This window comes from Saccostrea cucullata, unplaced genomic scaffold (assembly GCF_032062105.1).
Source record: "Saccostrea cucullata isolate Sc308-1 unplaced genomic scaffold, CSIRO_AGI_Scuc_v1 ctg17819, whole genome shotgun sequence".
In the NCBI taxonomy this organism is placed as follows: Eukaryota; Metazoa; Mollusca; class Bivalvia; order Ostreida; family Ostreidae; genus Saccostrea; species Saccostrea cuccullata.
The window spans coordinates 1,313-10,312 of record NW_026921922.1 but is presented as its reverse complement, the minus strand read 5'-3'; the positions used below and the strand labels follow the sequence as shown (position 1 = coordinate 10,312).

Below are 9,000 nucleotides of genomic sequence, written 5' to 3'. Positions count from 1 at the left end.
GGAACAGTTGCTACCCATCAATCATCGACTTAGGTCAGCGCGCCCGAGATTAGAACTCACGACCTCCTGATTATGAAGCAAGTGCGCGCTGCCGACTGAGCTACCATGAACGACCGTCAGTTCGATTCATGGCCGTAACTGACCTAATTCGATAAAAACAAGAGGCCCAAGGACCTTGAAGCGCTCTTCAGATAAATTACTGAGTATATAAACTATCACTATCAATAATGCGCTCGATACTATGAAGTGAAAGTGGCGGGTCCTTCGGATGAGTCCTTAAAATTTGAAGCGTTGGCAAAATAAAGATCCCTCACTGTTCAATGGCCCCAATGCCAAGTAAAGGTGTAAGTTTCAAGCCCTTCTGTACGAGTGAAAAATTCTCGAATGGGATGCTACATATCGCCACTAACAACTATCTGAAACAACACGCACTTCTATTATAGTATCGGGTAATTTCATTTAGACTTGGGAAGTATGTGTTGTTAATAATTGATTTTTTTTTTTTTTTTTTCCGAGACCAGACATTTGCACCCACATATTGTATTGATTAGCGGACGATGCATCAATACACATCACCCTGGCTTACACCTTGGTAAGATTGCTCTGCAAGTCGTCAAGTGATGGTGCTCCTTGTTATCAGCCGTTCTCAGTGGGGATCCTAACATATCCCCACTAACAACTATCTGAAACAACACGCACTTCTATTAAAGTATTGGGTAATTTCATTTAGACTGATATATGAGTGTGTTCTTGACTAAATTATGAAAATAAAGGGTACATCCAGGTAAATGTCTCTACCCAATACTCACTTAAAGTAAATAACAAAACATTTTTTTTTTCCCATATAATTATTTGTGTCAAGACATGAAATTGAAATACAAAGGGTGTTATTTAACAACATTAATTGATTATATAAAATATAATTGAGTGATCAGGTGATCTTTTGAACAACCAGTAGGTATTAAACATAAGCGTGTGAGGTTGACCACATCATATTCTTTAATTTGTCGGCTTGAAGGCTGGACTAAGTGAGGAAAATTCTCCATGTGTTTTGTAAAATCCTTCAATTTCGTCTGTGTCTGCTGATAGGTTGGCAATATTGCTTGCTAATGTGCTAGCATCTGTCAAGGTTTTCGTCCTGCTGTAATAATAAGCTGACCGTTCACTCGACCATCCGACATGCTTCATGAGTTCCTGGGGAGATGGTGCAGTGCCTGAGATCGCCATGGTTACAGCAAAACCTCCTCGTAGACTGTGTGGGGTTTCTCCTTCATAAATACCCAAAGATACCAGGTAAAACCGAAGCCGTTCATAAATTGCCGAGTAACCCAGCTGTTGATCCAGTACTCGCCCTGATTCTGATACGGGCCTAAAGAGATATCCTAGACTCAGATCCACGTTATTCTGTTTGGACCAGGCATAGTAGTTCTCAAGACCTAAGACAGGACAGATTGACTTATCTTGGGACCCTTTTATGACAAAGGTGTTTGACTTTCCATCTCCACGTAATGTCTTCCCGTAGGTGTGATCGAAAACAAATCCGGAGTTATCCTGCAATTTTTTTAACTTCCTGCGATAAAATATTGCAAACATCGCTGATTCTATCCCCGGCAAAGAACTGAATTTTGAATATCGCTTGATCTCTAATCAAGACAAACTTTTCCCTTAAAGAAAGGTCAGGGCGAGCAAATTCTCTATCAATAAACAGGGTCATTTTCTTTATCTTTCCTAAAAATATCGGTTTGGCTTGTTTAGGTAACACATGGGACTTTGCCTGTTCTTCTTTACAGAATTTTACATAGTTTTTTACTTCCGGGGACAAGCAGGGATTCCCTGACTTAGTATGAACATCCCATGATCGAGTTTTTCCATGTACATACAATATCTTAGATATCTGTTGAACCATATTATGAATAGTTCCTGTTGCGAGCCTCGTAGGACATGTGCATTCAAATAAACCTAATTTACCCAAGTGTGGACACGAGATCCCGTGTATCTTGGTCTTCCCGAATCTATCACTCCATACCATAAATCGGCACACGTCTTGTGGCGTCATACTTGTTAAATCCGGAGAGGTTGGTAACTGCGATAAGAAAAGTCGTACCCTTCTTTCCAAGTTTTTTCATCTTCTTTGTGGCCTTTTTATTGTCCTCGTTCTTTTCAAGCTGGCTTAATCTCTTGTCAATAGCAGGAAGGTCAACTTCATTATCTTCCATCTACAAAATAAGAGGCGAGGTGAAATTCATAATTTCAGGAACTTTTATGAATCGTTCATGAATATCCATGATGTGTTCATGACTGGTTCATAAAGATGGTTCATGAACTTTATTCATGAATATATTCATAAAATGTAGTTCATGAACAAATGATGAATATATATGAATATTGGTAATTTTCATTTTAAAGACAGAAAAAATGTAGAGTTCAAGGTATTATGAATGTTCATGAATTTTCATGAAGACTAAAATAATTGACAAAAATGATTGACAGAAAACACTCAATACTCTCATAATACAACTTTTGCATGCAGATGCAATTGTTGAACAAGCCCCTGGTATAATTTATAGTTAATAACATTCTTTCACCATCTGAAAAAATAAATCATGAAATCTCTAAACATTTCGTGTTTTTATTTGATTTTAATTAAACAAACAGTGCATCACCATTGACAGCATTTTTTTTTTCAAATTCATTACTTGTGTTTCTTCATAATTTAAATTAAACAGTTATATTCATCATAATGTGCTTTAATTAATGTCGTTTTTCATCACACAACTTTGTTCGACCGAATTTTCTCTAACATCAAACTTTAAACAAGTTGTTGGAAAATGAAACATTCTGGAAAATGAACTTTGTGAGCTTCGTAAAAAACGTTTTATATATTTATTAACAACTAAAAAATTATATCACTTGTCTGTACTGTACCGTATTATTCCTGGATCGAAACGCTATATACATTTCAATTTTGGTGCAGTTAAAATGTCAAAAGTTTCCTTGCTTCGTGCGTAAATGATAGAGCACAGACTGCATGGTTGTAAAGTATCTATGACATAATCCACATTCGTATTTTGTAGTTTTAATTCTCCTATGTGTCTTCACAGCTCAGAATATTCTGTCTGAGGGCGAGAGATTGTTATTATCATGTCATAGGGGGCCGCCATACTTGCTATACGAAACTAAAAGTCAATACATGTATAATTTATGACGTAAAAAATTCGAATTCTTCATTGATAAAACTTATTTTGATATAAAAAAAATTGTATTTTCAGTGAAAAATTATTCAGATAGTGTTTGTAATTTTTTTAAACAGAAATCTTGGAAATTCGAAACTAACGTATTTCTTAGCTCTACCGTACATTTTTGAATAGGCGCAAACTTGAAAACGCGCGAGACGTTGGAAGTGGGAATTTGTAGAGTGGAAGAATCAGTATTTGTGATCTATTATTTGCATAATCACTGTGCCGTTTTCGTATTGCATAATTTTATTTCGATCGGGTTCAATATTCTGTTTATACTAATTATGGTAGCCATGCGGTTTGCCTGGCGTTTTGGCTGTTAAGTTTGGTGATGTTGGCCTCCCTAAGGAGTAAGTTTTATATTGTTTTACTTGAATTTATATCTAACTTGATCATCTGTATCTAACAGTATTATGCAATATATTTTATCATGTTTAAATTCTGCAACTACAATGTTTTGTAAAACCGCGCATTTCCAGCATGCGATAGGCATAGGCCAGTTCAGCTCACATGTTAAAGTTACGCATTTAATTTTGTATGATTGCTTATGATTTTGATATTTTATCAAATTCTTATTATGCTTTTGTAATTTGTAGTTTTTCACCCTCTCACAAGGTGTGTCCAATAAACAGTACAGTCACTGATCTTTGTCAACTTTTTAAGAAAATAACAGAATATGAAGAAGGAAGACTATATATAGGATCGATCTACTTCATAACTGGTGAGTGACAAAAAATGGAGGCAATCACTGAGTCAGAAATCTGTCTGTAAATGTTACTGTCTATTTGTAAAATAACAACTAATTAAAATGATTAAAGCACATTATGATAAATTAATATGTCTCTTTTTTAATGCAATTTTTGTCTAACTTTGCTTTGAGTTTGGATCCAACCATATAACACATTAATTATAGACTGAGACTCAAAACATTCATAGGCCTGATTGATCTACAAAATGGCGGTCCAAGAAAATAGGCTTAAATTCCACTCAGAATGTTTTAATTTGGAAGTGTCTCTGATGCAAAATTAAATGAAACTAAAATGCAAGAAAATACAAAAAAGTCTTATGTTTTACAATCATAAGTACTTTCAGAAAATCTTTCTTTTTGAAGGAAAAAGAGAAGCAGTTCACAAATGTTGATGAGCAGAAGACAAGAAACTCTGGCTGCACAAAAATCTGAGCTCTTGAAAAAGAAAGAAAAAAAGAAATGAAAATATGAATGATATTCAATCAAAGGATCCAAATGATGAAATTCTGGAAATTCCACATGGAGAGACAATAAGGATTTTTGAATTGACCATCTCTGCTCAAACTGCTTGAAAGCACTGAAAACTGTTACCCTGGTGCTGAACAAACTTTTCTCCTAGACTGGAATTAAAAACTGTTCAATTTCTGGCATTAAAACACAATTTGAAACATGCTGAGGATTAGGATCCCCCTCTCCTTTTGACCAAGTAAGGTTAAACATTCTGCAAAGAGTTGCATTTGAATTGAAATTTTTTATACTTTTACCAGGAATGAACTACATTTCTCATTTACTATGGTTTAATGTGTCAGAATTGTCTATTTTAAGTTTTTTAACAAAGATTTTGTTGCCATGGTTGGAAAACAAACAACATTTCTGTGACATCTTTCAAGATGCTGTATTATAAATCATCTACTGTTACTTTTTTAGCATGACTTCATGCATTTTCATGAATAAACATGAATAATAATATTGCATTTTTTGTTTACAAATAAGCAAGAATATTCATGAATGCTAATGGTTCATGAATTTTATTCATTCATGAACATTCCTGAAAAAATTCATCAAATTATTCATGAATAGTTCATGAAGATGCAATGAACTTATTATTGGACATTCTTGAAATGATGAATCTTCATGAATATGACTCTTCATGAATTATTCATGAAAAAAAATATTCATGAATATTCATCAATTTTCTTTCATGAATAAAAATTCATGATTTGAAAATGTCCAATAATAAGTTCATAGGATCTTCATGAACATTTCATGAATATTTCATGAATAAAATTCATGAAAAATTCAAGGAAATTCATGAATTATTCATGATCGTCTTTTCTAGATGGAGCGTCTGCAGTATTTTCTGCTGAGGGCACGTAGTGTAATCTCAAGTCAATATTCAGTTTCCAAACTGTCTGGAATATATTTTTCATTATATCAGCCAAATGCCGGTCCCGTGACCTTTGATTTTCCCAAGCATGCAAGACTGCGGTATTGTCAACATGGATGTCTAATCTGTGGTCTTTGATTTTCATCGCTAAGGACTTAAGGGCAATGTCGACAGCTGATGCTTCCTTAAGATGAATCGGTCTTTCATCCTCGCTTGACCAATAGTCTCCAAAAGACAAACCCTTGTCTTGGCCTGACATAAGGGAGATTCCATAGCGGAAAGAGGATGCGTCCGTTGACAATGACATTTGAAGATGTTTCTCTTGTCTCCAAGGCGCGAAGCCTTCCCAGTCGTCCAAAAACCTCCAGTGTTCGATCTCTTGTCGCAGCTCACGAGAAATGATTGTTTGTTTACTATTCTTCATACACAGTGATATCGCGAAATTCATTTCCCTTGTATATAATTTGGCACCTGGTGTAACGATTGCCATTGATATACATTTCCCGGCGAATCGTTGAGGTGTTTTAACATCAACTTCATTTGTTTGCAAGATACTCTCTCGTATTCTGATGAATGCTTCCTTTTTATCCAATGGAAGTAAATAGGCCTGTTTAGTAGAGTCAACTAGAAAAACTAAGTATCGGACTACTGTAGTTGGGATAAGCTGGCACTTTTTGATAGCTAGTGTATATCCTAAGGCTGTTAATTCGGTCACAATAAGTTTCACCATTTGTAACGGACAAGCTTGTTGTTGAATTTCTGATTGAACATATTGCTGACACACTGCAAGCCTGTCATCAATGTACTGAACCATATGAATACCTTTCTCTCGAAGATATGATGTGATTTGCATCCCAATCATTTGATATATGTAGGGAGAGGCTTTCCAACCAAATGGTAGAGTTGTGTATGTGTAGACCCATCCCCCAAACTGAATTCCAAAGTACGTTTCTGATTCTCTGGTGAGTTTAATATGATCGTATCCGGATTTTTCATCGCAACACATCATGTAAGCATGTTCCCCAACAAGTCTATGAACGTCTTTAAGTGTATCTAATGTGAAGGGTAAATCCTTAGTCCACAAGTTCAAAAAGCGCTCGTCATGACAGAGTCGTGGCTTATTTTGCTCCACTGTCAACGGCATGATAATCTGAGGGAGACAGCTTGTTCCACCCTTCCCCATAATCTCAATGAACCATTCACTAGTCTCTCACTTATTTCTTCTCTAATAAAATGAACAAAGTTTCTGCAAGTTTTAGAATTTTGAAAATACTGTTTTGGTGGGAGTCTGTTATCATATGATTGCCCCTTGAAGTTTCCCTTGAAAGGACGCAGGAAGGACCTAACATCAATGCCATTATTGACCCAATTTTGAATTGTAGTTGACATTTTGTCCGAGTTTCTTTGAGTTATACGCAACCATTCACCTTTGTGTTCGTGACTTTCACCCGAAATGAATCGATCAGGATTTCTTACAGACAAATGCAGTAAATCGCTGTAAGAATCCGTAAATACTTGTCCCTCTACATGGATTGTTGGCTTGGAACCGTATTCTCCCAATGTCGTCCAAGTAGGATGCTCTCTCTTACGTAAAATAATTTTCTCTGGGTTAAATTCGTCACTTTTCTCCCAGTCAGGAACGTAAATGTTAAATTCCTGCAAACATGAGATATTTATTATTACTAATAATTATACCTCTGAGTTGAGCATCATCTACTAGGATAACATGGGAAAACATGATCCCAAACCATCAATCCACGTGAGAGTACTTACTAGGGCTTCAGTGTCCCCGGATATCAGGTATTGGGATAACAAATACCAATAACACTCATTTCATTTGATATTTAATTAATTCTACTTTCAGACTGAAAACACACTACATGTACATGTATTCAAATCATTGACAAGTGATAATTAATATCATATTTTACTTGAAGAAATTACCAATAAATGTACATTTCAAGTGTGAGAAATTAATTGAAATTGACTAGATCAGTTCTTTAAAATTTTCAGATGTCATTGAGAATTCATTTTCCCTCTCGCAGCCTTCATTTTCGTACAGTCTCGGACATAGTGGTCATTTGCCCCGCAGAATAGACAGCCGGTCCTCGGTTGCCGATATGGAGCGCGCTGGTATCGGCGGTACCCATACTGAGAACCCACTCCGTGCGAACCAGGTACAAAATTGTAGTGTGGTGGAATATATCCCATGTAGTTTGGTTGACCATGTAGATTCAATAGTGGAGATTGAGTTTGAGTTGGAGTCTTCTCCGTTTCTGAAGGTTTCGTTTCGGGTTTTTATTTGATAGCTTTAGACAGCGCTTTACCTACTATATCAGACGCTTTGCCTCCAAGGACACTCAGACAAAAGTTTGGGACATCAATTTTGTCTTGATTTAAATTAGCCTGTCGGGAAAGCTCATCAAACACGGAGGCCTCATCATGGCCCTTCCGCCTAGTTATTCTGGCGAGCTCATCCAAAGTAACAAGGAGAAGAGGGATACTAGGGCTGCTTTGAAGTGCCAAACTCCTCACCTTTTCTTTCACATTCTCTATTTCTTTGTCCTCTTCATTTTTCTGACTTTTCTCAAGTTCCTGTAGTCTCTTCTCAACGCTCGATGCCGACTTTCCTTTTCTTGGGAGGTGGCTCTTCCGGCTCACTCTCCTGTACACAAATAATTGTGAAAACCAATCATAATGAAATTTTTTTTTTTTTCTTAATTTATTTATTTATTTTTTTTTTATTTATTTATTTATTTTTTAATTTATCTACACAAGTATAATTCATGGAATAAGGAATATTGATTAAGACATCCCGTAGTTATGATGCTAGTAATAATTACACTAATTATCATTACAGTCTAACTGTATACCTTGTTCTCGGCGGCTAATTCTTGGCCAGCTGGTTGGCCGAACTCATTCGCCCTTAAGATAACTAGATGAAGAAGCGTCCTTAAATTCTCGTCTGACATCTCTCTACCTGCCATCTGCAGGCAGTCTTTTTCTGACTCTCCGGTCAACTCCCTGAAGGCGTTAATCACTTCCTCTTTGTCCATGTCTTCAAGCGGCGTGTTAATTTTGTACCGCGCAAACTGCTTCACCGGCTGTTCTAGCCCTCGCAGCTCTTTGATGACGGGGAACAAGTCTTTCCCCCGCAGAGAGTGTCTCCGCTTTAAGACAGTCGGAGGAGGCATCTAGTAATGAGAAAATACATGAAATTGATAACCCCATTTAACTTAATATGCTAGACGTTCATCTTAATATCATCTGATCATGTTATATCTATAAATCTTTATATCATGATTCGGCCTCTCGCATCATTACTTAATAGTTATAATTCATATAAACAATACACTGTATATTTATATTTATTCTTAATAACTTTCGTATATTAAAGATTTTATTCAATAGTCGTGGATAGCCCGGACCCTTCACTGGCATTGAAGTTTCAAGCAGCTTAACTTCATAAACTGGTACCTCCTGATATATCATTAATTAGCTTATAGACCAACTCTATATTTGATTAACATCATCATTTAGCGGCTTTTCAAACTTTCATGTGATTCACACGCCCAAGTGGCTTTTAACTTTCTACATTTCATTCAACAATATGTTTTAAGCAGCAGGAA

General features: G+C 36.1%; 1 long non-coding RNA gene and 1 pseudogene across 1 annotated transcript; one reads left to right on the top strand and one right to left on the bottom strand.

The window, feature by feature from the left end:
- Positions 1-987: 987 nt before the first annotated feature.
- On the bottom strand, positions 988-8,693 carry LOC134260913 (uncharacterized; annotated as a pseudogene).
- On the top strand, positions 2,853-4,951 carry LOC134260914 (uncharacterized). The gene is made up of 3 exons (XR_009990665.1): positions 2,853-3,586; positions 3,833-3,957; positions 4,348-4,951. It is a non-coding gene; the product is annotated as an uncharacterized LOC134260914 (long non-coding RNA).
- Positions 8,694-9,000: the final 307 nt, after the last annotated feature.